Source organism: Phyllostomus hastatus, unplaced genomic scaffold, assembly GCF_019186645.2.
Source record: "Phyllostomus hastatus isolate PE091 unplaced genomic scaffold, TTU_PhHast_1.1 phas_scaffold_46, whole genome shotgun sequence".
Taxonomy (NCBI): Eukaryota; Metazoa; Chordata; class Mammalia; order Chiroptera; family Phyllostomidae; genus Phyllostomus; species Phyllostomus hastatus.
Genome location: NW_025334032.1, coordinates 17,282,935 through 17,307,373, shown reverse-complemented (window position 1 = coordinate 17,307,373; position 24,439 = coordinate 17,282,935).

The window sequence follows — 24,439 nt, the reverse complement described above, 5'->3', positions numbered from 1 at the left end:
ACTTATGTCAGGACTGGTGATAGTCCCCAGGGACTATCACTTATATAGAGAACATTTATTTTTTTTATTAGAAAAGCAGTTCCAGATTTATGTGAAATTCACTGGCTTCTAATGGGAATAATTTCCTCCTGCATAATGTGTTCCAGTGGGAATCATACAACTCTTTGATTTTTGTTTTTAAGTTAAAGACAGCAAGGGAAAAGAAAACTTCTGTACAAAGAGCAGTTCTCAGCCAGAGCAGTCCTCCTCCAGCAGAGTGGAGACAGGCAGAGGGAGGCAGAGTCCAAAGAGGTTTAATTCAGTGCTAAGGGCTATTGGCCTTCCCCCCAAATACAAGAGGGTCAACATTAAGAGCTGGAACTGGAACAAGTCAGTAACTTTGGCCTTCCAGCTACTTCAGGGATTTCAATGAGAGATTGAATAATCATAAAGAATATACATTCCCTGACCATGATGCTATAATTTACTATTAAAACCCAGGGAACGAAAGCAAGTTGTATTTATTTCCATTTCTTACATTTTCTGCCTTGTCTAAGTAAGATCCTGAAACCCATCTTAGGTGACCCTACCCACTGCTTCTAGGACTCTGAGAGGAACAGAGCGTGGGGCACGGCTACTAAGCCCCACCATTGATTTTTCTCTTCATCCCTTTAAAAAGAACAGCAAACCTCTGCCTGGACATCATATGTTGGGAGGCAGCTGGACAGATGGGAGCTCCTTCAGACCAAAATCTGGCATCATAGACAAGGCCAGCATTTCTACCCTCTGAGTGAGAGGGAGGGGCCTCTTTTGTTCTTTCTCAGGTAGTATTTCCCTGTCTGTGGCCTCAGACCTCTTACTTTCTAGTCAGAACAACTTAGGACACTTCTACCCATGGGACAGACACAGGCAAGGCACTGGCTCTACAACCAAGCCGCTGGGTCTCTCAGTCAATGAACGGAGATGGTGTCCAAGTACTGGTTGAACTGAATCCAACTCCAGGGTAGCAGTGGTGTCAGCTAGGGTTGCCCTTCCATCTTGTTTGGCCTGGCCAGGGGATGAAGAAGCTACCAGTCTGATGGGTGGACTCTAGTTATGGGCCCATGAACAGGCATCCATTCTTTTTGCACAGAGTTCAAGCCAGTCAGCCAAGTGGCTATTCTGATTGGGCAGAATCTGAATCTCACGGTTATTAAACATTTTGAGTATGTTTTCTTTGAGTCCATGCTTTTCCTTTGTGGGTGCTGCTATGGGTTGGAATGTATGCCCCCCCAAAAATACAGGTGGAAGCCCTACCCCTAGTATCTTAGAATGTGGTCTTTTTTTGGAAATAGGGCAGATATAACTAGTTAATATGAGGTCATGCTAGAGTAGGTGGCCCTAATCCAATAAAAAGGGAAATTTGGATGCGGAGATGAGACCACAGGGAAAAGATGGCCATGTGAGGACAGAGGCAGAAATTTGGAGTTGTGCACCTACAACTCAAGGAACATAAGGCCACCTCATGAAGATGGGGAATGAAGGTGCAGGAAACAAGAGAGTCCTACCCTAGAGCCTTCAGAGGAAGATGGCGCTGTCGACACCTTGATCTTAAGCTTCTGGCCTCTGGGACTGTGAAAGAACAAATTTCTGCTATTTTATTGGTTTGTGGTACTTTATTACAGTAGTTCCAAGAACCTACTAAAGGTACAAATTAGATAATGACTTTCTAGGTTCATAAAATAAGAAAAGAAACTTGACTTTACATTGAAAAAGTAGTTGGCTCTAAGTTCTAAGGAATACAGAAAAATAATGAGTTCAAGGACATTGGAGCTTTGGAGACGTTACTTAGCCACTCTGACCTTCAGGTTCCTAGTCTATGAAATGGATATAATAGTAACTAACACACAAATTTTCTTCAAGGCCAAGCTTAGTTAATTCATGTAAAAAATAACATTTAGTATATAAATGCTTGTTGAGTCTTATCTATTGAATCACAATATAATGAAATTTGTTAGGATAAAGTATTTTTTCTGTTCTTAAAAACCATGTCTAATTTTGTGCTCTCACTGTTCAAAGCAGTTTTCTAATTCTCTTGTAGTCATGTCAACACAAGGTTTCTTTTCACATAAAACCACAAACTTGTCTTAAGTGTCAAGGAAAAGCTGTTTTATAGAATTAATGTACAGCCTAGGCTCTTCTAGGCTTCTCCTAATCTCAGATGACTTCCTCTTCCTCCAATTCTATGTCACTCTTATCATCACAACATTATATTCTAAACCACATTATGCCTTTTGGTTGATTTTTCCTTTATGTTTATCTTTTTATCTTCCCAAATAAATAGTAGGTACATGAGATATAGGGATTTTGTGTAATAATCCCTCATATCTCTAGCCTGCATGTATTATTTTGCACATGGAATGGCCTTAAAATATTTAATGAAGAAGTTATAAGACACTTTCAATATGCTACCCAGTTTCATCCAGCCTAATAGGGTCTTAATGCTTTTTTAAAAAATATATTCATTTTTTCAAACATTTTTCAAATACTAAAGATCAAAAAGTCTAAGTTATTCTTTGGAATCCAAGCCTATAACCTCCTTAATAGCTAACTTTGTTCATTTGGCTCCTGAATCTTTGATGATGGGTGTGTGTGGGGGTGATAATAGGGGAATTTAGGGCATTTCTACCAGTCTCTGAGTACTATCATCACATGGTATGAGTGACTTTAAATGCAAGACTTTCTTTTTAATGAATTGGGAAAATGATAGTAAAATAAAAGTGGAGTAGGAGAAAAGATTTTTGAGTTGTAGACCTGGCTTTTCAACTACATAGCCATTAGAAATGTGTAAAGTTATTTCATTTCTTTGGGACTCAATTTCCTGATTTTTTAAGTGCAGTAACTTCAAATGATTCACTCTCCACTCAAATATGTTTGCTCTTTCCCTTAGTATTTCACCAAATATATTTAATCCTTATTTGAGCTCAACGTAAACATGAAACTTAATTAATGCACATGGAATTCAGGCTCTACCACTTGTAGGCTGTGTTACCTTGGGCCAATCACTTCTCTGAGCCTGTTTCCTCACCTGCAAGATGAAGGCACTAACACCATGTCTACCAAATGTTATTGTCTGTATCCCCAACAGTTCTAAGTGTTCTGCAGATACTTAGCAATTCTTCTTCATACAACCATCAGAGGCTGTTATTATTCTTAGAATCCTCATAGACAGTTGAAATCACTGGGCATGAGGACAGTAACTAGCTCTCCCAAGGTCCACAGCTCATGAGTGCCAGTGCCAGCCCCTGAACCAAGCAGCAGCCAACACCTGTGCTGTCGTAAGGCACAAAGCTATTGCTCCTCTTGGTGATGTGGTGAAGGTTAAATTAGGTAATAAGTGTGACCATATAGAAGATGCAGAGTGCTTAGGACTCAGTAGATGTTCGCCCTAAGTAGGGCAATCACATATAATTCCTCTCTCTGTTTTGAAAGTGCAAGGTGTCATTGTTAATAATTATACCAGAACAACAGGTGGAACTTAGGACTCTCTCAGGCAAACTGATCACAGACTCTTAGCTATAATTATCCTTCCAGATTGTAAATTCCCTGAGAGAAGAGCCTAGGTCTTTTCACGTACACCATCTGCATAGAGACGGAAGATGGTGTTTCCGAACCTGAGACATAAACACCTGAGAGGAGAATGATTACAGCTTCCTTGTAGCCTCTTAACCTGCATCCAGGATTCTGAGGCTGGAAGGGTGCTGGTGAAACCTGAGACCGTAATAAGATAATGCTTTTAAATCCCCACAACAGTGAATCAAATAAAGATACCTTGACTGTTTTTAACGTGCTCATTTATCAGTATGCCCTTCCCAAGGACAGAGAAGGAATAACACTGAACATTATTAACTGTATTGTTTTATAAAAACCACACACATTTCAGATATTTGTGGTCAAAATAAAATTGAGATAAAATAATTAGACAATTACAATACATTGGAAGAAGTGGGTCTAAAAATTCTAAGTTGTGCTAGAAGCTATTGATGTTTCTAGAAGCTTCTAGATGCTTTGAACAGGGTAGAAGTTGCTTCAGAGCCAGAGGACCCCAAGTTCAAGTCATAGCTTTAGTTCCTACCCACTAGGATAATCACTGTGCATCCTTATCACCATTAGGTGAAAATCAGGATACTATTTGTCTTATCTCACCTTTGCAGCATGGTAAGAGAATCACATAAAGTAATGCAAACACACTATTTAAATGATTCAACATTTATTGTGTAATTACTATGTGCCACATGTGTGTTAAGCTAAGCACTGGGGATGCAGATCAGTGGGGGAGAGATGAATTAACCAGTAACTGTAATGGAATGTGTTGAGAGTAATAATAGAAGTATGTCTGAGAAACTGGTAAATTTTAAAAACTATGCCAAGGCCTGCCCTGAACTCTGTGCAGGTGAACCTGACCCTTAGAATAACATCTCAGATGCTGTTTTATTCACCTGTCCATACTGAAAATGTTGATTTGTAAGTCTGTTTTTTAGATAGAAAGCCCATATCTTTGCTCAAAATGAGCAATAGTAATGGCAAAATTTTCTAGAAAGTTGCCAATATAATAAGGCCAATTTTATAATCTCTTATAGGTGTTAAAATAAGTATTAATGAACAACCAATTTATCTTTGTCACATTTGCTGAAATTTCTCCCCTGGATAACATTTAAGGTCTATAGAAATAGACCTGGTCATTCTTCCCTATTCAGAACTACCAATTTACTTCACTTCGGTTATCAAAGTACAAATCATAGCTCCCAGTTACTTCTAGTCCTGGCTCCTTTTAAGTTGACATAGCACAGATGAAATTTCAGCTTCTGTCCCTTGTAATTATGCAAGCTGAGAACTTGAAAGCTGTGAATACATAAGAACACTTTTCTAACTTACTCTATTTAGTCCACACTAGAATAGGAAGGTAAACAAATAAAGGAAATGAATGGGTAGCTTTGCCTCACTGTCCAGGTCAAAACCACAGAAAATTCTCCTTTCCTGAAAGCCAGTGGATGTGGCTCTGTCCTGACCTTGACTTTGGAGCAGAAGATGCCCACTCTTGCTCCTTCCTTCCTGAAGCCTCTCATGGGTTGTCCTCTGTAACCTTCACAACTGTCCTGCCACTTATAGCTTTTCTAGAACATTTCATGGTATCCTTCTTCTCAATTTTTGTCTTAAACATTGGTGGTTTTTGCCAAATCCCCTTGGGTGACCTTGACTGTTCTCACATGTGGTAAAGACTGGCTAGAGGCTCACCAAACTAGTTCCACCGCAAAACACACAGGTAAAGGACATTCCTCAACCTCCCTTGCAGCTGCACTAGGACATGTGATTGTTGGGCCCATAATATCTGGAGGAACATTTTCCAGACTTCCATTCTCCCTGCTTTTTGGCTTCAAGGCCTCAAGAAGTGCAGAAGAGATGACAGCACCTCAGCTGCAAGGATCCAGATGGGTCCCTTGGCTTCTGTGTAGAGAAGGAAGTCCAGGAGAGGTGTCCATCCAGGAAAGCCCCCATCAAACATGTGCATGTGGGAAATAAGAGTTTACCATGTTAAACCTCTGAGATTGGGGGTTGGTTTCCTCAGCAGTCAGCATCATCTGCCTGCTTACCATGGGCTCAGATTTGTGCCTCTCTCCTGCGTTTCTGCCTGGAAATTCACAGCTAGATATCCTGCCTCGCCACCCGCCCTTCCAACAATGTTCTACTAGCATCTTGAGACAAACTCATCTTTTTCCTGTTGAACCCCAATCTGTTCTTTGATCTGTTTTCTCTGCCTCACAGAAGGGCATTAACTTTCACCCACACTTAAACCAGGTGACAAGTCATCATCCTTGACCATGCCCTCCTCTTGGCCTCTCCTGCTATTATTCCCAAATCCCACCTATCAGACTTCCCAGAGGTCTCTTTTGTCTGGACACCACTGTCCTCTCAGATCTGGCCCACAGAACCCCCAGCCTGGTCCCCCTGGAAATCCTCTCTACTCTCTTAACATAAAAGAATGCATGCTTGACTATGATGTCACCCTGCTAAAAAAAAACAAAAAAAAAACCCTCAAACTGGCTTTCCCATGGGATGTCAGGACCATTCAGGAGGAGGCTATAAGTGTGCCTGCAACCTAGCCTTTCCCCTCAGCCCTCTCCTCAGTTGGGATCTGACTGCAGCCTTCAAGTCTCAGACCCCTCCCAACCCTGCTCCCCAACAATCCCCCCATCCCTGGATAGGAACTGATACTCTACAAGCCTGTCCTTGTGAATTTTTCTTCATTAGTTTCCTGCATCCTCAGCTAACTATAGGCTGCCCTGTTTCTTGTGTTCACAAGACAGGTTCTAAAAGAGAAAGGGCCTGATCAATCACGTTGACTGAAGGAATGAAGGAATGAATGATAGACACCATATTTCCCAGTCCCACCACCCCAGACCCACATTTTGCCCCTGTGCCTCTTTCATCAGGCTCCTGGAAATATGTGCCCAGCCTGCATGTGAAGGCCAACCTCACTAAGTCTTATCCAGTACAGGTCCAGGGGGTGGGGGGAGGGGCAGGTGGAGATGGTCATTGTGCCTGACATTGCAGAGCACCAGGCCTCTCCCAGCTGCTCTGAACCTCATTTCTCACTGTCAAAATGATCGATTCTCCATTGCTTTAAGTCTAACGTATGGAGATATGTGGAAGCCCTTTTAAAGTTCTATACAAGTGTTTGCAGATATCATTATTATTTCCTTCACTGTTAGAGACCTTATGTGAAGTGAACTGCGATCAACAACCAGATCCATTTGCAGTGTACAATGTATTTGTAAAGATTTTAAACCTGCTCTGACCTCAAACACAGTCTTTTCTGATGGGTCCTAGTAGTAACACCATTTTAAGGGGAGAAGAGAAGAAGGCAGAAAAAAGCCCTGATGTGTTCAAACAGTTGAAAGCATCCTTTCTTTAATATCATGCCTCAGTTTGTTCCTACCTTATTTTGTAGGGACTGGAGCAGGTAGAACTGCAGGTTTATAGTTAAAGGCCACAAGCTGTGCCTCAAGCTAAAGGTCATTAGGCTGGGTCCTGAGTGGGTCTTCCAATTCTTTTATTCCTTACAGTTAAAAGACAGATTTTTAAAATTAAGTGAGTAAGACACTGGTCTAACAACTCACCAGATAACATGGTTTTATGTTGATAACTTCTCATTCATCTGTGGCTCCAGACCGGCTGCCTCACTGTTTGACTTTAGAGCTGCCTGCTGTCCCCTCGGGGCATCCCTCCCAGCATGTTCTATGTCAATGTTCAATGACACTCCTGGTGCCTCAGAGCCCGAGCCTTCACACAGAAGCCTGTCTGTCCTGGGAACGGCTGACTCTTCACAGATACCACAGACACCTTTCACAGTCACGCACTGCCCGAGGCCACCCCAAAGTTCTGCCCATAGCTCTCACACAGTAGTGGTTATAGTCATGCACAGATCTTATATACTTGACCCCTAAAAGCCCAGGGCATCACTGCAAGTATTTTTCAAGGCTAAAATTGGTACATTCTCTTAGTAGAATTTCAAAATGTAAGAAACAAATTTAAAAAGCATCTCCTTCCTCCTTAGGAAGGGTTTTCCGATTCTGTAAGCTTAAACTACTAATAAACATCCTAGAACTTGAACCAGCACTCTTTCTCATAAAGATCTTGCAGAAGAGGCAGTGGGCAGAGGGTGGGAGAGAAGGGACATCGTGAGCAGTGAAAACGGGGCCCCACGGCCAACATCCAATTCAGACCACTTTGTACAGGTCACAGAGGCTGTGTAATTTCTCAAAGCAGTTCTCATGTTCCCATGAAGGGTGGGAACATTTCTTCTGTAGCCCCTGCCTGTACTTCTGTAATTTTATTAACCATCGACTCTATCTTCGGCCTGTTTCTGGAGCTGCATTGCTTCAGATAAGCTCAGTTTCCCACTCCATTCTGAATTCTCTTCTCCTCAATTCTATTTCTATCTTACATGGGAGTTTAAAAAGACAGACACTAATTGGATCTAGGAAAAGGAAGATAATTATCTGTAATTTGGTTTTATGTAACCCAAAGTATGCATTTAAATATACTCACACTAATATCCACAGGTGGAAATAAACAGAATGGTCTTCTCTTCTTAGTCACAAGGAACTTAGAATCTCAGCCCCAAAATGGCTATTTGGGACCCTGTGCCCAGTCTCAAGGCAGCACCACACACAAACCTTCCCAGGCAGAAGAGGCTACTGCTTATTTACAGAAAAAAAAATCTGTTTTTTTTCAAGAGCTATTCCAAAAATTAAGTTAATGCCTTCATTACAGGGAAATTCTGCTATCATGTAAAGTTCTTTCTCTTTCTCCCTCTCCCTCCCTGCCCCTGCCCCCTCCAGTTGAAGGCAGTTGGCTCTATTACAACCCTCACTGAACAGGTTGTCCTTTGGGGTGAAAGGACTTATTCCCTTAAATATGCCCCAATTACTACAAGGTTGCAGCATGCAGTTTGCAGTGGGGCAGACCTGGGTTTGAATCCTGCCAGGTATTGACTGTGGTGTTGGGAGAATTACTTATCTGCATTGGTATCTTTATACAAAGATAGTGAGTGCTACAGGAACCTTGGAGGGTAGTTGTGAATATCAAATGAACTAACACACACAGAATTCTAATACAGTCCGTGGCATCCACCAGGTGCTCAACAAATGGCCTGGGCTCCTGTCTCAGGAGAAATGGAGCAGGCGTCCAGGAGAGGGTTGACACAGAGCAGGACGTCATACTTGCATCCCTGGGCTCTGCTCAGTGACAGTCGGCCTTCTCCATCATACTGCTAACAGAATGCTCAGAGTAACTTTCGGTTCTAGTAAACAACAGGTTTTTCTACTTTCTTTTTGTACTCTGTGTGTATCTTTCCCAAAGTAAATAGGAAGAGGAATTGAAGGCTAGCATTGTGTTAATGGAGCACTTGAATTCAGAGCTTTAAGACACAGGGGAACTTAGTCTGCTCCTCAGCCCGCACTTTGACCTCTAGGACCCAGCATCAGAGTTCATCTAGAGACAGTGTGAGGTGATGGCATGGGGGAGGTCGGTGGATGGGAAGCCACAGCTGGGAATTCCTCTGTTTTGCATTTACAGTGGATTCTGTCATAATGTTATGTTATCTTCATACTTTCATAATGAGAAGTGCCCAGTTGGTATTATGGTGGCTACTAGTTAAATACCAGCAAAGGAAAAGTGATACTCACAAGACTCACCCATGTTTGGATTTAGGAATGTGTGTGGCACTCACTGTTAATAAGAAAGCTTCCAGTTTCTGCTAATAGAATCCAAAATGTCATTTGAAGGAAAACAACCTTTCTGCCCATCTCTTCCACACACACAGCATCAGATAGCAGCACCCTACACTGGCAGTTAACAAACACTGCGGCCCTTTTGATTTCTTTCCTAATGAAAGTTAATCAAGCTGTAGAAACAAAAGTAAAATCACATGAAAGAAAACATAAAATAGAAATGCTCTGAGCCCAAACTCAGGCAAGGCTCATGGAACATTTCAGAGATGATTCGGCTAGTCTGTTATCCTCCTTTTCCTGCAAAGGGGATAAATCTTGGTAGATTTTGCATTGTTGTTATATTTACATTTTTCTTTCAAAAGTAAAGTAAAATTTTTTTAATACGTATCTTTTCAAATTTTGCTGGTAAGATGCTGAGAGATTTTCCCTTGAGGGAAAAGAGTAGTTTTTTTCAATCACTAACATAATAATATCCAGAAATTCAGAGCAAACCAATCCCACAGGCATAGCAGCAGGTATGGTTTTAATATACAGTGATAAGCAAAAGTAGGTTTACAGTTTTTCGTATGGAAAATGATATAATAATTAATAAACAATACAAGAATGAACTGTTTTGTGTACTCACAACTGTAAACCTACTTTTGCCCACCTTGTAGTATCATAAGATGTTACGAGAATGCTTTATTGTTACAAGAGGTTTTTGTGTTTTCCATAAAATGAAACAGGCTACATTTTATAAGACACTGTACTTCATAAATAGTAAAATTCTTAATATAAATTTTACTACATCCTATAATAGTATACTCACCAAGATTATTACCTTGTGTTACAAGGTAAAATGACAGAAAATTCCTCTCCTCTTCAATAATGCTGATAAATGCTCTTGTTTAATGTTGAGTAGTTTTCAAAATATCAAAATCTATTTCTCTTCAAGGCTCATAAAAATCATGCTACTACATACATGCTAACTTTCTTTATTGCCCTTTCAACAAGCTTTCGAAGTTTTCAAAGCCACCACTTGAAAACTATTTCAAGATTCTACAATTAGGAGGGAGTGAAATGTCAGACTGTACAAATGGAGACAGAGGACTAAGAAATGTATGGTGCAATTCCAAATCATGGGATTTAAAAATGTTAGAAAGTATCATCAAATTCAGTGTTGCATTGTTCTGCCAATTCTTTATAATCACCAAGGGCATTGTGAATTAAAGTAAAGATATCAGCCATTCATACAACTTACTTTCCCCACTGGCCAGTTTTATCTCTCACCTCAGTTATTTACAATACGCATGCACACTCCTTCTTCCCTGGTGAGCGAGCATTGCACAAATGCACAATCACATTGAAGACACATGAGGGCCCTGTGCAGGCCTGCAGCTCACATCTGCTGCAGAGCTGCCACCCAGGAGACTGTGGATGGCAGGGTGCCTTCCTGGGGAGTAATCCTAATGGGTTCCTCCAAATCCACTGATCCTCACTGCCGTGTAATGGTTTCCTTTGATGTATATAAAATGGACAAATGAGCACCTTCATCCTATTAGAACTGTATCAATCAAAATAGATATAATACTAGTAAATAATTTCCTTGTAATTAGAAAGACACGGTTTTGATTGGACCTAGAACACTATAGGTCAAGTGACAAGAGTAGTATGGGTTTGTGTAATTACCTTCCACCCAAGTTCAGGCTCTAAGCCAGACTGTCTGAGAATGTTCTACTTGGGGGTGGTCAAGGTGAAACCAGCCATTTGGGCTTTTGCAAGCCCTTTCTGCTCCTACAGGAGTGCCTCCCTCAGGAACAACATGAACTCAGCTAGTGGCTGCCTTTGCAGAGGTGGGGTGCAGAGTCCAAGTCACCAGCATATGTACACTGTCAGGACCTCCTGCCACTCACCCTTAGGCTAGAGTCTTGGGCACAAAATTTATGGATCCTTCTGCACCAGAGAGGGAAGGAGAAGCCCCATCCCCACCTGCAAGTGCCCTCCAGGTTTGCTGCCCTTTAGGATAGTGTTTGCAACAAATCAAATGACAACAGGAAATGGGCCCAAAGAGAGGGATGTGCAATCAGCAAAAGGGCCCCATCCCTGCGCACAGGCCTGGCAGAGAGGCCAGCAGCCCCTGGGCCCTGCAGAGCCACAGCATCCTGCGGAATGGATGGAAAACAGTTCCTGGAAACAGTTCCAGGACAGCGGCGGCGAGTGGCTCTGTCAGAGGGAAGCACAGAGGATTAATCAACTTGATATTACCCATACTGATTAAACAACGAGGCATCCTGGGGTTCTGCTGTCTGTCCTGAGGAGCGCTCATCAGACTAATGTGCAAACCCCACACAGCTCCCTCGGGAGCAAACTACTTTTTAATTTTTCCCCTCTAAAGATTAATTCCATTGTTATGGAACCATGTTATAAGCACTGTAAACTAACCATTAGTCATTTTCAAACAATTTGACCTTTCCTGCCACAAATCATGGAGTGTTTTCCAAGAGGTCTTTTTGGGGGTTCTGGGGATTTGCATCATGGAGGTTCAGAAAGGAGGGTAGAAAATATAACTTGTAACTTCAGCAAAGAGGAGAAATCAGTATAATGGCTTCTTTTTCATATGTGTGATTTTTTTTTTTACATTTTGTATTTTAATAGCTGAGAAGACAAAACTGAGAACAATGCTTTTGTTCCAGCCCCACAACACCTGCCAAGGGACAGGAGAGGACAGCAAGGAATGGGCTGCCCCCAGGAGCCAGGACGTATCTCGTGCACAGCCTGCTCTGTGACCCTAAATCTCCCCAGATAAGCATGCTGATTAGCGCCCCAGGGTGGTCTAAGAAGTACCACAGACCGGGTGGTTTAAACAATAGAACTGGATTCTCTCATAGTCCTGGTGACAGATGTCCCAGATCAGGTGTGGGCAGAGCCTCACTCCCTCTGCAGGCGCCAGGGGAGGATCTGTCCAGGCCTCACCAAGGCTTCTGGTGGTTCCTCGGCTGTGGCAGCACAACTGCAGTCTTCCCGCAGTGTTCCCCTGTGGTCTCTTCTCTGTGTCCGAAGTTTCCCTTGTACAAATCACTAGTCATGGGATTAGGGCCACCCTAGCCCAGTATAACTTTATCTTAACTAATTAATTACAACTGCATCCATCCTATTTCCCAAAAAGGTCACATTCTGAAGTTCTGGGGGTTAATGCTTCAACACATGAGTTTGGACGAGACGTTTTCAAAACATGCAGTATGATTAGGACTGTGTGACAGGTGAGGTGATTAGTGTGCAGAGCGGTCAAGTGACACTCTCAATATCCTAAAGCCTGTCAGAGCTGGAGTTGACCTCTGAAACAGACTGGGCTTACCTGAAAGGTGACCCTTTCTGAAACCTTTTACTAACTAAACTTTGCCTTATAAAAAAGTCATCCAGAAAAAAAATAAATGCCTATAGCCTCAGTGTCTCACCCACTGTTGGCTACATCACAGACGCTGGAGCAGCTATGAGCTGAGTCAAATGCAGAAGAAATGCCAAACTCCAGGACCTGGTGTCTCTAGTATACTAGGAACCCCAAGGACAAAAGTCAAAAGAGTCATGGATATCCAGTATCAGCCTACCTACGGAAACCTTTCTAGTCTGTCTGCTCCCCAACCAAACGTGTCTCTTCTTTTGGGAACCATCATGATATGGGACACAAGAGTTGGGAAATTTTAGTTTAAGGTAAAAAGTTATAAGTCTAGCAAGTAATATATATGTTAAAGCTTTTGTTTTATAAACTACAGATAAGGCCTGCCCATCCTGGCTCCTGGAAAAACAGCTGACCTCCTGGGGCACTGCTAAAGATTACTGCTGGGGGACAACTGGAGGCATCTGTGCCTTTGTGTTCCAGGGAGAGACAGAGGACCACCCACCCCTGGGAACAGCTAACTGCCCAGGACAGGAATGTTGCAGTTTCTTTCACCTAACCCTCCCTGAACCTCAAAGCCCTCGCCACACCTTGTTTATCCCCTCCCCCACCCCCATTATAAAAAGTCTGGCCTGGAAAGAGAAGACAAGATGGTCTATCAGGGTATGAACCCACCATCTTCTCAGATCACCGGCCATCTGAATAAAGCGCCCATAAAGATTCAATTGCTGTCATTGCTTATTGGGTTTGGTAGTGACAGGCAGCCTGAATGCTGGTGTCTTTTCCTGTTTCAATCATATCTCATGGGACATCATGTAACTGGAGTACTGAAATCAGTGTGTATGTGCATGTTTTATTCACCCTCCCTTCCCCAGAAGTTGGAAAGATCTCCAGAGCTTAAGATTTTCCCACAGTACCAACAACTGTCGTGAAATCTGGAAAGCTACTGCTGACCAAATGATGCCTTAGCCAAATGAAAATTATTAGTAGCAAGAATTAAGTCTTTAATGATCCATGTTCCCCCCACTAAGAAACAAGATATACAGTCTCTAAGCTTATTGCCATTTTTGAAAATTTTATACCAGAAAATTATTTCTACTTCTATACCCATAGATGAAAGAAGTTAAGATTGTATTAAGAAGAATAATTTATTGGCCTGTAGTCAACTTCATGCGCGCGCGTGGGCGCGCACGCGCGCGCGCGCACACACACACACACACACACACACACACACACACACTTTTTAACTTTGCTGGTGGACATTTCAGAGTTTCTGTTCAGAGTTTTGAGCCTGGCATCAAGGCCCCCCCTTCTCGCGCTGGCCTCAGACTCTTCATCCACATTTTTTCTGAGCCTCTTAGACCAGGAGTGTCAAACTCATTTTCACCGGGGGCCACATCAGCCTCCCAGTTGCCTTTAAAGGGCTGAAATAATTTTGGGACTGTGTAAATGTAACTACTCCTTAACTGTTATAGAGTTAAAATTACATTCAGCCCTTTGAAGGCAACCACGAGGCTGATGTAGCCCCTGGTGAACATGAGTTTGATATCCCTGTCTTAGCCCCATTTCGAGAGCTCTCCTGAGGCTCACTACAGTGTTATGCATTTTCCTAAGCAAGCATCATCGCTTCCACCTCTGAATCACTGTTTCTCATATCCGTACTGCTTAGAAAACTTTTCCTCTTTTTCTTGCCAGTCCCAGGGACATCCATCTGCAAATACATTTTCAGTATTTAATATAAAGGCTAACATTCTTAATAAATAAAGAGCTTTTGTAAACCAGTACTAAAAACACCAGGAGAAATGAGCCAAAAGTATAAAAAGACAATTCAGAAAAGAAGAAATGAGAAGAAGGAGGAGGAAGAGAGACAAGAGGGCAAAATAGCTGGGGAGCACATAAAACTTAACTCAGTAGTAATCAAATAAATACAAACAGGTGGTGAATTTTCATGTATCAAATTAGCAACATGTTCCTAGTAAGCTTTCAAGGCAATAGACACAAGGCTATTCTACTGGTGAGAGCATAAACCTGTGTATTTGAGGAGGCCATTTAACATTATAGCATTCTGGGGAAAAACATTTAATATGCACATGCCCACTGATGCAATGACTGAGAACTGATCCAGAGGAAGTTACTAAGAATATACAAAATGAAGAGAATCAGGGTGTTCATCATAGTCTGATTATTCTAGCAAAAATGGAAAAACCCAACATAAGGGCATGTGTATAATTTGCAGTCATTTAAAATGATGCTATAGAAATAAATTTGTATACAGGGGAAAATCAATATGCTATTTGCAGAAAAAGATTATAAAACTTTATGAAGGTTATATATATATATATCTTTAACACAGTGCCTGATACACAGTAAGTGGCTCGTAACTAGATAATATATACTGACTGAAGCAATGCAGGGAGGGGAGTAGTGCAGAGATAGGGGCTTCTGAAAAGACATGGACCAAAGTACTGACAGTTCTGCCTCTTGGTTAGTCAGATATGATCATTTTTGGTCCATTCTTTTTATACTTGTTTGTATTTTCTATTTGGGGATAAAAGCTATGCCTAATTTTGTTATATAAGGCAATAACATGTATTAAATTAAAATATAACAAATTCTGCCCACCATTTAAAATTTACCTGAAATTTTTGTCTCTCTCATGAAAACTGCCTATACTTCTGCAGCCTGCTGTTCATTCTCTTTATATCAAAACACATGTATATTTCCCCTATGGCTGAGTTTTATTGAGCTCCAGAATAAGAAGAGCATCAATATAACTGTCTGAACACTTGCTACTACATCCAAGTCCAGGGGCTCCTTGAAATCAAAACTATATAATTGGTGCAGGGTTTGCACCAAGAAAGTATGCAGCCAGTCCTCTTGGAAATCAGTCACTAACTCCCACCTGGATTTACTGGGGAGGCTGGGGCAGACACAGGAATTACTGTGATAGACTCCATATAGTTTATTCTGGGTGCAGCCAGAGAAAGGACTGTTAGAGGGACAATGAAAAGTTTTCATGAACTATTAGGGATCCATAACACAAGCTTGTGACATATCCACAATCTCTTTGAGATAGAAATTCAGTGGATACCTCACTACATGAAATAACTCATTTTTCTTCATGTTAGAAGGGGTTGGAGCTGATGAAATTAGCTTGGGACACAGTGGTCCCTACACTTCAGACTTCAGAGACACAAAAATACCTATTAACAGACTTCTTACCACTTCCTTTAAGCCTAGAGAAAACTTTGTAGAGTTTTTCTCATAAAATAAACTATCAATACATAAGTCCAAAGGACTAATCTTTCCTAGAGGATAATTACTATCTTTTGCTCAAAGCAAAATTATACATCAAATCCATCACATAGCATCTGATCTAATTCTTGGTAAGGAGAAAACCTACGCAAAACCAGAATAAGACTGGCTTTGACCTAAAGTCAAGGACAATACATACTCTGATGTCTGAGCACCACCACTTCTCCCAAGCACTAGAAGCTAATCAGAGCTGCAGCCAAAAACATAATTTGCAAATCTCACTCTGCTAGTGGAACAGGAAACAGAAAAAGTCATCTATCTTTCCTGTATTGTGCCTTCTAAGCATTTAAAATTTTTTATTAAAGTGAAATTCACATAATGTAATATAAACCACTTTAAAGTTAACAATTCAACAGCATTTATTATATTCACAACATTGTGTGACCACCACCCTCATGGCAACCACCAGTCTGCCTTTTGCCTCTGGATTTGCCTGTCCTGGATATTTCACATGAGTGAGATCATATAATGTAGGACCTTTTGTGCTGGTCTTCTGTCCTGGAACACCTTTTCAAGGTTCATCCACATTGCATCATGTGTGTCGGTGCTTCATTACTTTTTATAGTTGAGTAACATCCTATTGGATGGATGGGCCACATGTTGCTCATCTGTCATGGCCTGAGGGACATTCAGGTTGTTTTCACATTTTGAACACTGTGAATAGTGCTGTGATGAACCTATATCCACATGTCTTAGATATGTGCATTTGAGCATTTAATTTCAGCTATTTGGGATATATGCCTAGGAATAGAATTGCTGGGTCATGTGATATATTTGTGCTTAACTTTTTGAGGAACCTAAGCATATTTTATATGTCACAGAAACAATATTTTTGTATTCCACAGGTAACTATTAAGTGTAACTATCGGGCCATAAAATAAAATGCCCTTTACCCATTACAACAGATCTTTATGTCTTTAGACCACCTTGCTGATGTAAAAGCAGCTTCTTTATCTTTTTCTCTTTGCTTTCTATAAAGATTTGGATAAAACCAATGTCTAGTTGAAGTTTCCTCTTCATTGATCCATGGCCCCGGGGCCATCTCAGAATATAAATGGAAAAGCCATGGGGGAAGACAGGTTGTGTGTAAACTGGTTAGTGGACAGGTGTTCTTCTGTTACAGTCACAACCTCCAAGTCAGATTCTTAAGAGGCTCCTCCAAGGCTCAGACTTATTTGGGAAGAGGCTCCATGGCCAGTAGGGTGGGGGACAGAAGCAGAGACATGAGCAGGGGCTTTTATCCTGGAAAATCTGAGGTTGGCACCTACAACAACTAGACTTTCCATTTCAGAGCCTCATACCAACACCAAAGTCAACCTTGGTGGATTCAAGCCAGAGTGGTGGCCCTTATCCTGTCCCCCCACGCTATCCCCACTGTGTTAGGAGTCTCAGCCTTGCAGCACGCAAGGGCCCTTATTCTGTGTAGCATCTTGTGTTACCAACTCTAGGTTCATCATAGACTTGGTGTTCAACCACTGATTGAAACAAATTGGGTTTGGAAGGAGTTAGCAATTCTCTCTCTGCATTTAAAATGATCAGACCTTAGAGCACTTCTAGGAATTCAGCTTATACATGTACATGGATGCAAAGGCATTTGTTGCAGCATTCTATAGGGCAGTGAAATGTAATAAAGTTTTATGGCAGTTCTGAAGCCTACAGCACCCTCTTCCATTGGCCAGGAGACAAGCTGCAGGAGCAGGGGTATGGGAGGTACAAGGACACATTCCCTGAGATGCACACCAAGGGCCAAGGTAGCTGGGTGGGGATAGCAGGGGTCACCTTGAGACTCAGGCAGTATTTACTCATGCCTTGTACAAAAGCACTTGGAAACATTAAACAGGAGTGGGTATACTGTGCATATCAAATTAACCTTAGCAGTGGGGAAAATCAGAACTGCATGTGCTGATAAGAAATTATCTCCAAGAGATTTTACATAAGGTACAGAACAGTATTCATGATTTATCTTTAAAATACTCACATGGACATATAGAATTGAATACATAAGTTATATATGTATACATTCTATATATATTATATATACCCAGTTATAGATTGATGGACATACATACAACATAGGCTTATAAACAGACATATATTGTTGCTGGAAAAATATGCGACAAGCTAGTAATAGTAGTTGCTTTTAGATAATAGGACTACTTTTCATGGTATACTTTTATTGATTTAATTTTTATTTTTTAACTGCAAGCACATATTCCTTTTTTCCAACTTTTTTAATTAATAAAATAAAATATATTGCATATTCACTATAAGAAAAATAAGAACAAATTATTTGTTACTTCCATCAAATGGCATATGCCTTACTGATTGATGTGATATCTTAAAGCATTTCTATTGCCTTCAAAGGTCTCTTGGTACTAAAATCAAATGCACCAATAAGTAGGTATCTCATGGTAGGGGATTTACAAAGCAAAAGTCCTCGCCATTTTTCTGCCAACAAAATTAAAGTTCAGGATGGCTCTGAGACTTGTCAGAGATGGCAGGAAAACCTCAGCCTCCCCTAGTTACACCCTGGGTCTGGCTGCCTCTGGTTGTGGCAGAAGGTAGGCAGGCATAGCTGGTCAAGGCCATTAAGCATAATAAGATCTGCCCAAATGTTGCCCCTTCAAAAACAAAAACAAAAGCAAAACTATCTCATTGATTTTCTCACTTACTTTAGCCCCAAACCTCTTAAAGTTTCATAAATTCTCCTAAAATTTTTTTTTAGGGCAAAACATTGCCTTAAATTACATGCACTGTCTCATCATGACCAGCTATTCACATAGGCAGGAAAAGTCAGACTGAACCTTAATAGGAGTTCTTTGCAGTTTCTCTTAGAAAGTAAACACTGTTTTCTGCTCCACTTAAAATAAACATTTTCCTGAGATCCCCTCCTCAAACTGCTCTACATCCTGTTCTATTATGGCTGTATCAAGGAAGATTTGAGATAGCCCAATGAACCAATTGTTAAAATAGCAAAAACAAATAGAGTTGTATGCATTTGACAGAAGAAAGTGGGGCCATGGAAAACTTGACTTTGCTTTCTAGCTGTTTCTGGGGAGCCTATTTCCCCATGCATATAAGAGGAACAATCTAGAGGTCAGTCTTGGGAGTTAGTGTTCTTGCTTTGAGTCTGGATGCTGCTAATTATTTGCTAATGCAAATCACTACAACAGGTAAAAGTCCCTCTGTGGCTAATGGCTAGGAGTATAGGTGATACAGTCACAGACCTGAATTCCACCTGGATTGCAACCTGTGTGACATTTAGCAAGACAGTAAACCTCTCTGAGCTTCAGCTACTTCATAGGCACAATGAGGATGATTAGAGTACTTACTTCTAAGGGTTCATAAGAAATAAATGATATGGTAGACACAAATGCTTTGCACTATATTTAGCACTCGGAAAGTGTTCAACAAAGAGTAGCCACAGCAAATGTTATCATTGTCAAAGAGGTAAGGAATAACCTATAAGCAGGTCTCTGGGGACTTCTAAGTTTTATCTACATAGCATATTTACACCAATCAGTTAAGAAGTTATCAATAAACATCTGTTTAACTGGTTATCTCAGAATAAGAAACTGACCTTCTTTTCCCCAAATTAACTTACATAAATTAAAAGACATGGTGATGAAAAGCTGAAATACTCATAGCCAATGAGCATTTCAGGTGTTTTGTGCATTCTGCTTTACTCGTTTCTTCCTGGAAGTGACACACAGGAGAGGCAGAAAATGCACAGGGGGATGGAATTTGCATGTTCCCTGCCTTATTTATTTTACTGTGACTAGTGCCCTTCACTGTTGAAAATAATAGAACAGTCAAGATGTCAATAGGAAAGTCTTGAGACGTCAGATTCTACCACTGTCACAGCTCCTGCAATTGTTGGAATCAGACATAGGAAAGGAGATACATCCCTCAAATGGCATGTTGACAAAGCCAGTTGGCATCCCAGTGGAGATCTTGTAAGGATCAGCCGCTTACTCCGTGATGTTTACACTGACATTGATGTAGTGACAGTCTGATCTAATTACATGTCAATAAACCAAAGTCCTGATTCACTGAGGAGACCAGAAGAGGATTACAGGACTCCATTGGCAATTCTTAAAGAACAAGGACTCAACCTTCAGATTCAATTACTGGAAAGCTAGCCAACTGGAAAGCCCTGACTCCTTCAGAGGGAAGAGGGAAAGAGAGAGAGAACACTCAGTTTTATAATCTGACATAGACTAGCCCCTATTTTTAAAATTAAACTTCCTGCCTTTTGGAAGCTTGTTTGCACTGAGCTGAATGGCTGTTATTACGTAGTCCATAAAGCTGATAAATTCCAGAGACTTTGGGCAGACAAATGTTATTTCCCTTGCAGATTAGCACCGGCCCTGCCTGCACTTCCTCGCTGCCTCCAGTACCATGAACTGGAAGCCTAGCTACATGAAGGAAGGGGCTCCCTGAAAGCTCAGATTCCCAGAGACCTAATGAAGAGGTGTCAGAGGAGCAAGGGAGAATGCATTCAGTTTTTCCAAGGCCTGCTGCCTGGGCCCTGTGGCTGCTGTGCATGCAGCAAGCAGAGTTCCTAAATGTTTGATCAAATGCATTACCTTTAAGGAGAATGATTTGAAATCGGGACTGATTGGTTTGCCTGCTGTGCTTGAGTCTTTCATGTCAAACAGTCAACTGTTGTGTATTTTTATTTATCTATCAGTGTCTATTTCTTTGTTGCAGTTTGAAGTTGCTCACACTGTGGGTTGAGAACAAATCGAAAATATTTCCAAACCACAGTGCCATGTACCTAAGCAGAACTAGTACTAGTAAATATTCAAGCAGATAACGTACATGAAAGAAAGCAAGCAAAGTGCCAGGTATGACCTTCAGTATAAGCACCACAAACTCCTCCTTTAAAGCTACATATAGTAAATATTTTTGGCTTTGCAGGCCAGTCCCTTACAATTAACTCTGCTTTCCTAACCTCAAAGCAGCTGTACACAAATGAACAGGTGTGGCTGTGTTCCAATCAAACTTTAGTTACAGACATTGAAATTTGAGTTTCATACAATTTCATGTGCCAGAAAATGCCATTCATCTTTTAATTTCCTTTCTATCCATTTATAAATATAAAAGCCATCCTTAGATTACCAGCCATATGAAAATGGACATGGGCCACATTTGACCTCAGGGCTCCAGTTTGCCAACCTCTGCTCTATTACTGAGAAGGGGCTTAACAAGCTAAAGTTTCATTGTTATAACAGAAGAACACTGGATATGATGACCTCAAACTGGTGCCCTGTGCTGAGCAAAAAAAAAAAAAAACAGACATGGATTTTATACTGCCAAAAGACTTGCTTACCCCAAATTATTTTTATAGTTGATGAAAATTGGAATGAAGACCTTCCAGGATGTCTGACTTCCTGGCTGAGCATTTTAAAATCTTGTGTTTTAGCATTCAAAGAAACTGTCACCATTTCATGCAACTCGGGAAAACAATGAAAGCAGAAATGAGAATAAAGAGTTCGCTAATCCATTGGGAAGACATTATTTCTAGGACAGACACCCAGGTGTCTTGTAATGACAACATACTGCTTTTGTTTTTGCATTCCAAGAGCCTTAAGGATCTCTAGGCATTTTGGGTCCAAGCGTACCCATTTTTGAGGATACCCCAAACTTCACAAATGCTCTTTCATGGGCATAACACAGCTTAGGAATGAGTTAGAGGCCCCATAGGTCTCTGACAACTCATCCTACTACTCAAGAGAAATACTTTAGTGATGAAAAAAGGAATTTTTTGTGGTACATCTTTTGTGGGGCAGAGGTAAAACAATTAGGAAGCAGGATGCTCAAAGAGACACTTTAACTGAGGACAAGAAGAAATTTTTCTTGGTACTAATGGACAGAGGTAAAACATGCTATTGATGATTCAGAAAAGGAAAAGACAAAACAAATGAAGGTAATGCTTTTAAGCACCCTTAGTTGGGCACAAAATAAAGCAAGCAAGTTTTACTCTCAGGCAGCATCAACAGCTGTGTCCTTGAATTGTTTTCTGGTTGGACAAGGGGCAGCATTTTCTGTATTTTTCCTTGAACTGTTGACACAGATCAATGCTTTGAAGCTGAAAGTTCAAGTTTGTTCTAATATGCCACCTCTGTGTTTTATTTTCAAGGTGTCTTACTGTCAACAAAACTGAATTATAATAAAATGGTCTACTTGTAGCAGAGTGCTTCCAACAAAAAGAAAATACACATACAATTTATTAAATCAATTTCCATAGGGCAACTTTCACTGGTTGAAAAACCCTCCATGCTTGCTTTTCACATTTTTGTAGAAAATGTAAAAAGACATTGGGTAATTCTCTTGACTCCCCCCCAACAGAGGTAGGAACTAACGAAAGGACTGAGATGACACTAAAGTGCTTTATAAACTTAGCTATACAGACTGCCTCTCACAGAGGGCTGAGTGACGTTTTGGAAGCCACCTGAATATATTCTCAGGAAGGGAGGCAGTTGAAACAGAAAATATGGGGACTGGTGCTTGGGACAGAAAATACTCCAACCTAAGATATGAGTTACCTAATTTATATCTTTAAAGTATATGAACATTTTTAGAAGCAGAAAAGTTTATAAAGTTAAACTTCTGCAAAAGCCACCATCATTGTCATCTGCTGTAGCCAGCAGCATGACCTTCTTTTGTACCTATTAAATGTGCTTCTTGGAATCTCCTGCATTCTACCCCCTCCAGGCAAACATTGGACTTTTTTGTCCCCAGGGAAGCTGTTCAATTTTAAGGGCACCAGGCCTCAGAAAACTAGGGCTTTCAATTCAAATTTGGCCAACTGTCTACTTAATAAGGTTTTATTGGTACTCAGCCATGGTCATTCATTTACATATTATCTGTGCCCTCTTTTGAGCTACAAGGTAGAGTTCAGTAGTTATGACAGAGATTGTATGGCCCACAAAGCTTAAACTATTTACTATCTAGCCATACAGAAAAAAGGTGGCTAACCCTGATGCAGACAAAACCAGAGTGTAGTAGCAAACAGGCAGGGCTGACCAGTGTAGTTATGACTTTGGCTTCTGTTATATAGAGACTGTCTAGTGCCCAGAACTTGTTGAGGTGGGCTCCCTTACCTTTGAAGTCTCGATGATTATATCTACCTGACAGGCTTCTTGGGAAGGTCAGGAGACAATGTATGTCAATTACCCAGCATAGTACTTGACACATGATACATGTTTAATAAAGGGACACGGTGATAAACCATCAAGCATTTTTCAGTCTCAGGGTATGATTTTCTGACTTTGATGTTCTCTCTCACTATCTTCACTCCCTGTTTCTTCTCCCTAAGTGCAACCTTATCTCATACTCTTCTCTTCTTCATGCCTTGGTCTCCTGGAGGTCTGTCCTTCTGTTTTGTCCTCCTTTCTACCTACCTTCCCCCCTGCCTCCTTTTATTTAATTGTCTGGCTCATTTATTTTATTTTATTTTTATTAAATATTTTATTTAATATTGTTGTTTAATTACAGTTGTCCCAACTTTTTCCCATTGTTCTCTTCAGCCCTGTGTCCCTGTGCTAGGGATTAGTGCCTTTTTTTTTTTTGAAGACCCACTCTTTTTCTTATCATCCTTCCCTTTAAAATAAAAATGGTGGATCCAGAGAAGTCCAAATCAAAACACCAGGGATACTTCCCTGGCCCTCAATAGGTCCCTGCTCTTTTGCATGTGGCTAAGGGAAGTGGCCTGGGCCATCTGGGTCAGTCTCATAAGAAGCAAGCAGCCCTTTGCAATAGCCCAGATTCAGGCTGCTATGCTCAGGTGTGCCTGCTGGTCTCTCATCTGGAATCTACAGGCATAGGAATAACTGGTTATCAATCCTATTTCAGATACTGGGAAATCAAGGCCCTTCAAAATCAAGCAACTCAATGAAGACAAAGTGAAGGCTTGGTCACAAACATCCAGCAAAGGAATTTACTTTTTTTTCTTTTTGGAAACTCTACTGACCCTAAGACAGGACCATGTGTGCTCCAAGGCAGGTAGATCTCTCAGAGTTAAATATGGTTCATAACCTCAGGTGAATAGACAACAGAATATTAGAGGGGAGAAAGATAGGATTGCCTGAATGCTGCAAGTGGCTGTGCTATCCACTGTGTGCTCACATAAGAATTTTAATGCAATTAGCCAAGTGCCAGGATGGAGCTGATGAGCTGCACCAATCTTTGATTAACACCCAGATTTACTTAAGAAAATGCATAACTTATTTTGAAATATGTACACACACCTAGAAGACCTAGGATTCTCAGTCTGTGCTTTCACAGTCCAGAAGGGAATATAACTCCCTTTTGGGGCAAGATTATTGTTTCTGATTTAAATCCATCACCCAACTAGAGAGAAAGGGACTGAATTCATCATCTAGTCTCTGAAGTCTTATAATTGCCTAATATTTGACTCCCTGATTACAGCATTTATCTTTTAAAGACTTGGATAAACACACACAGGTGTAACAGCGCCGTCATTCATGGCTTT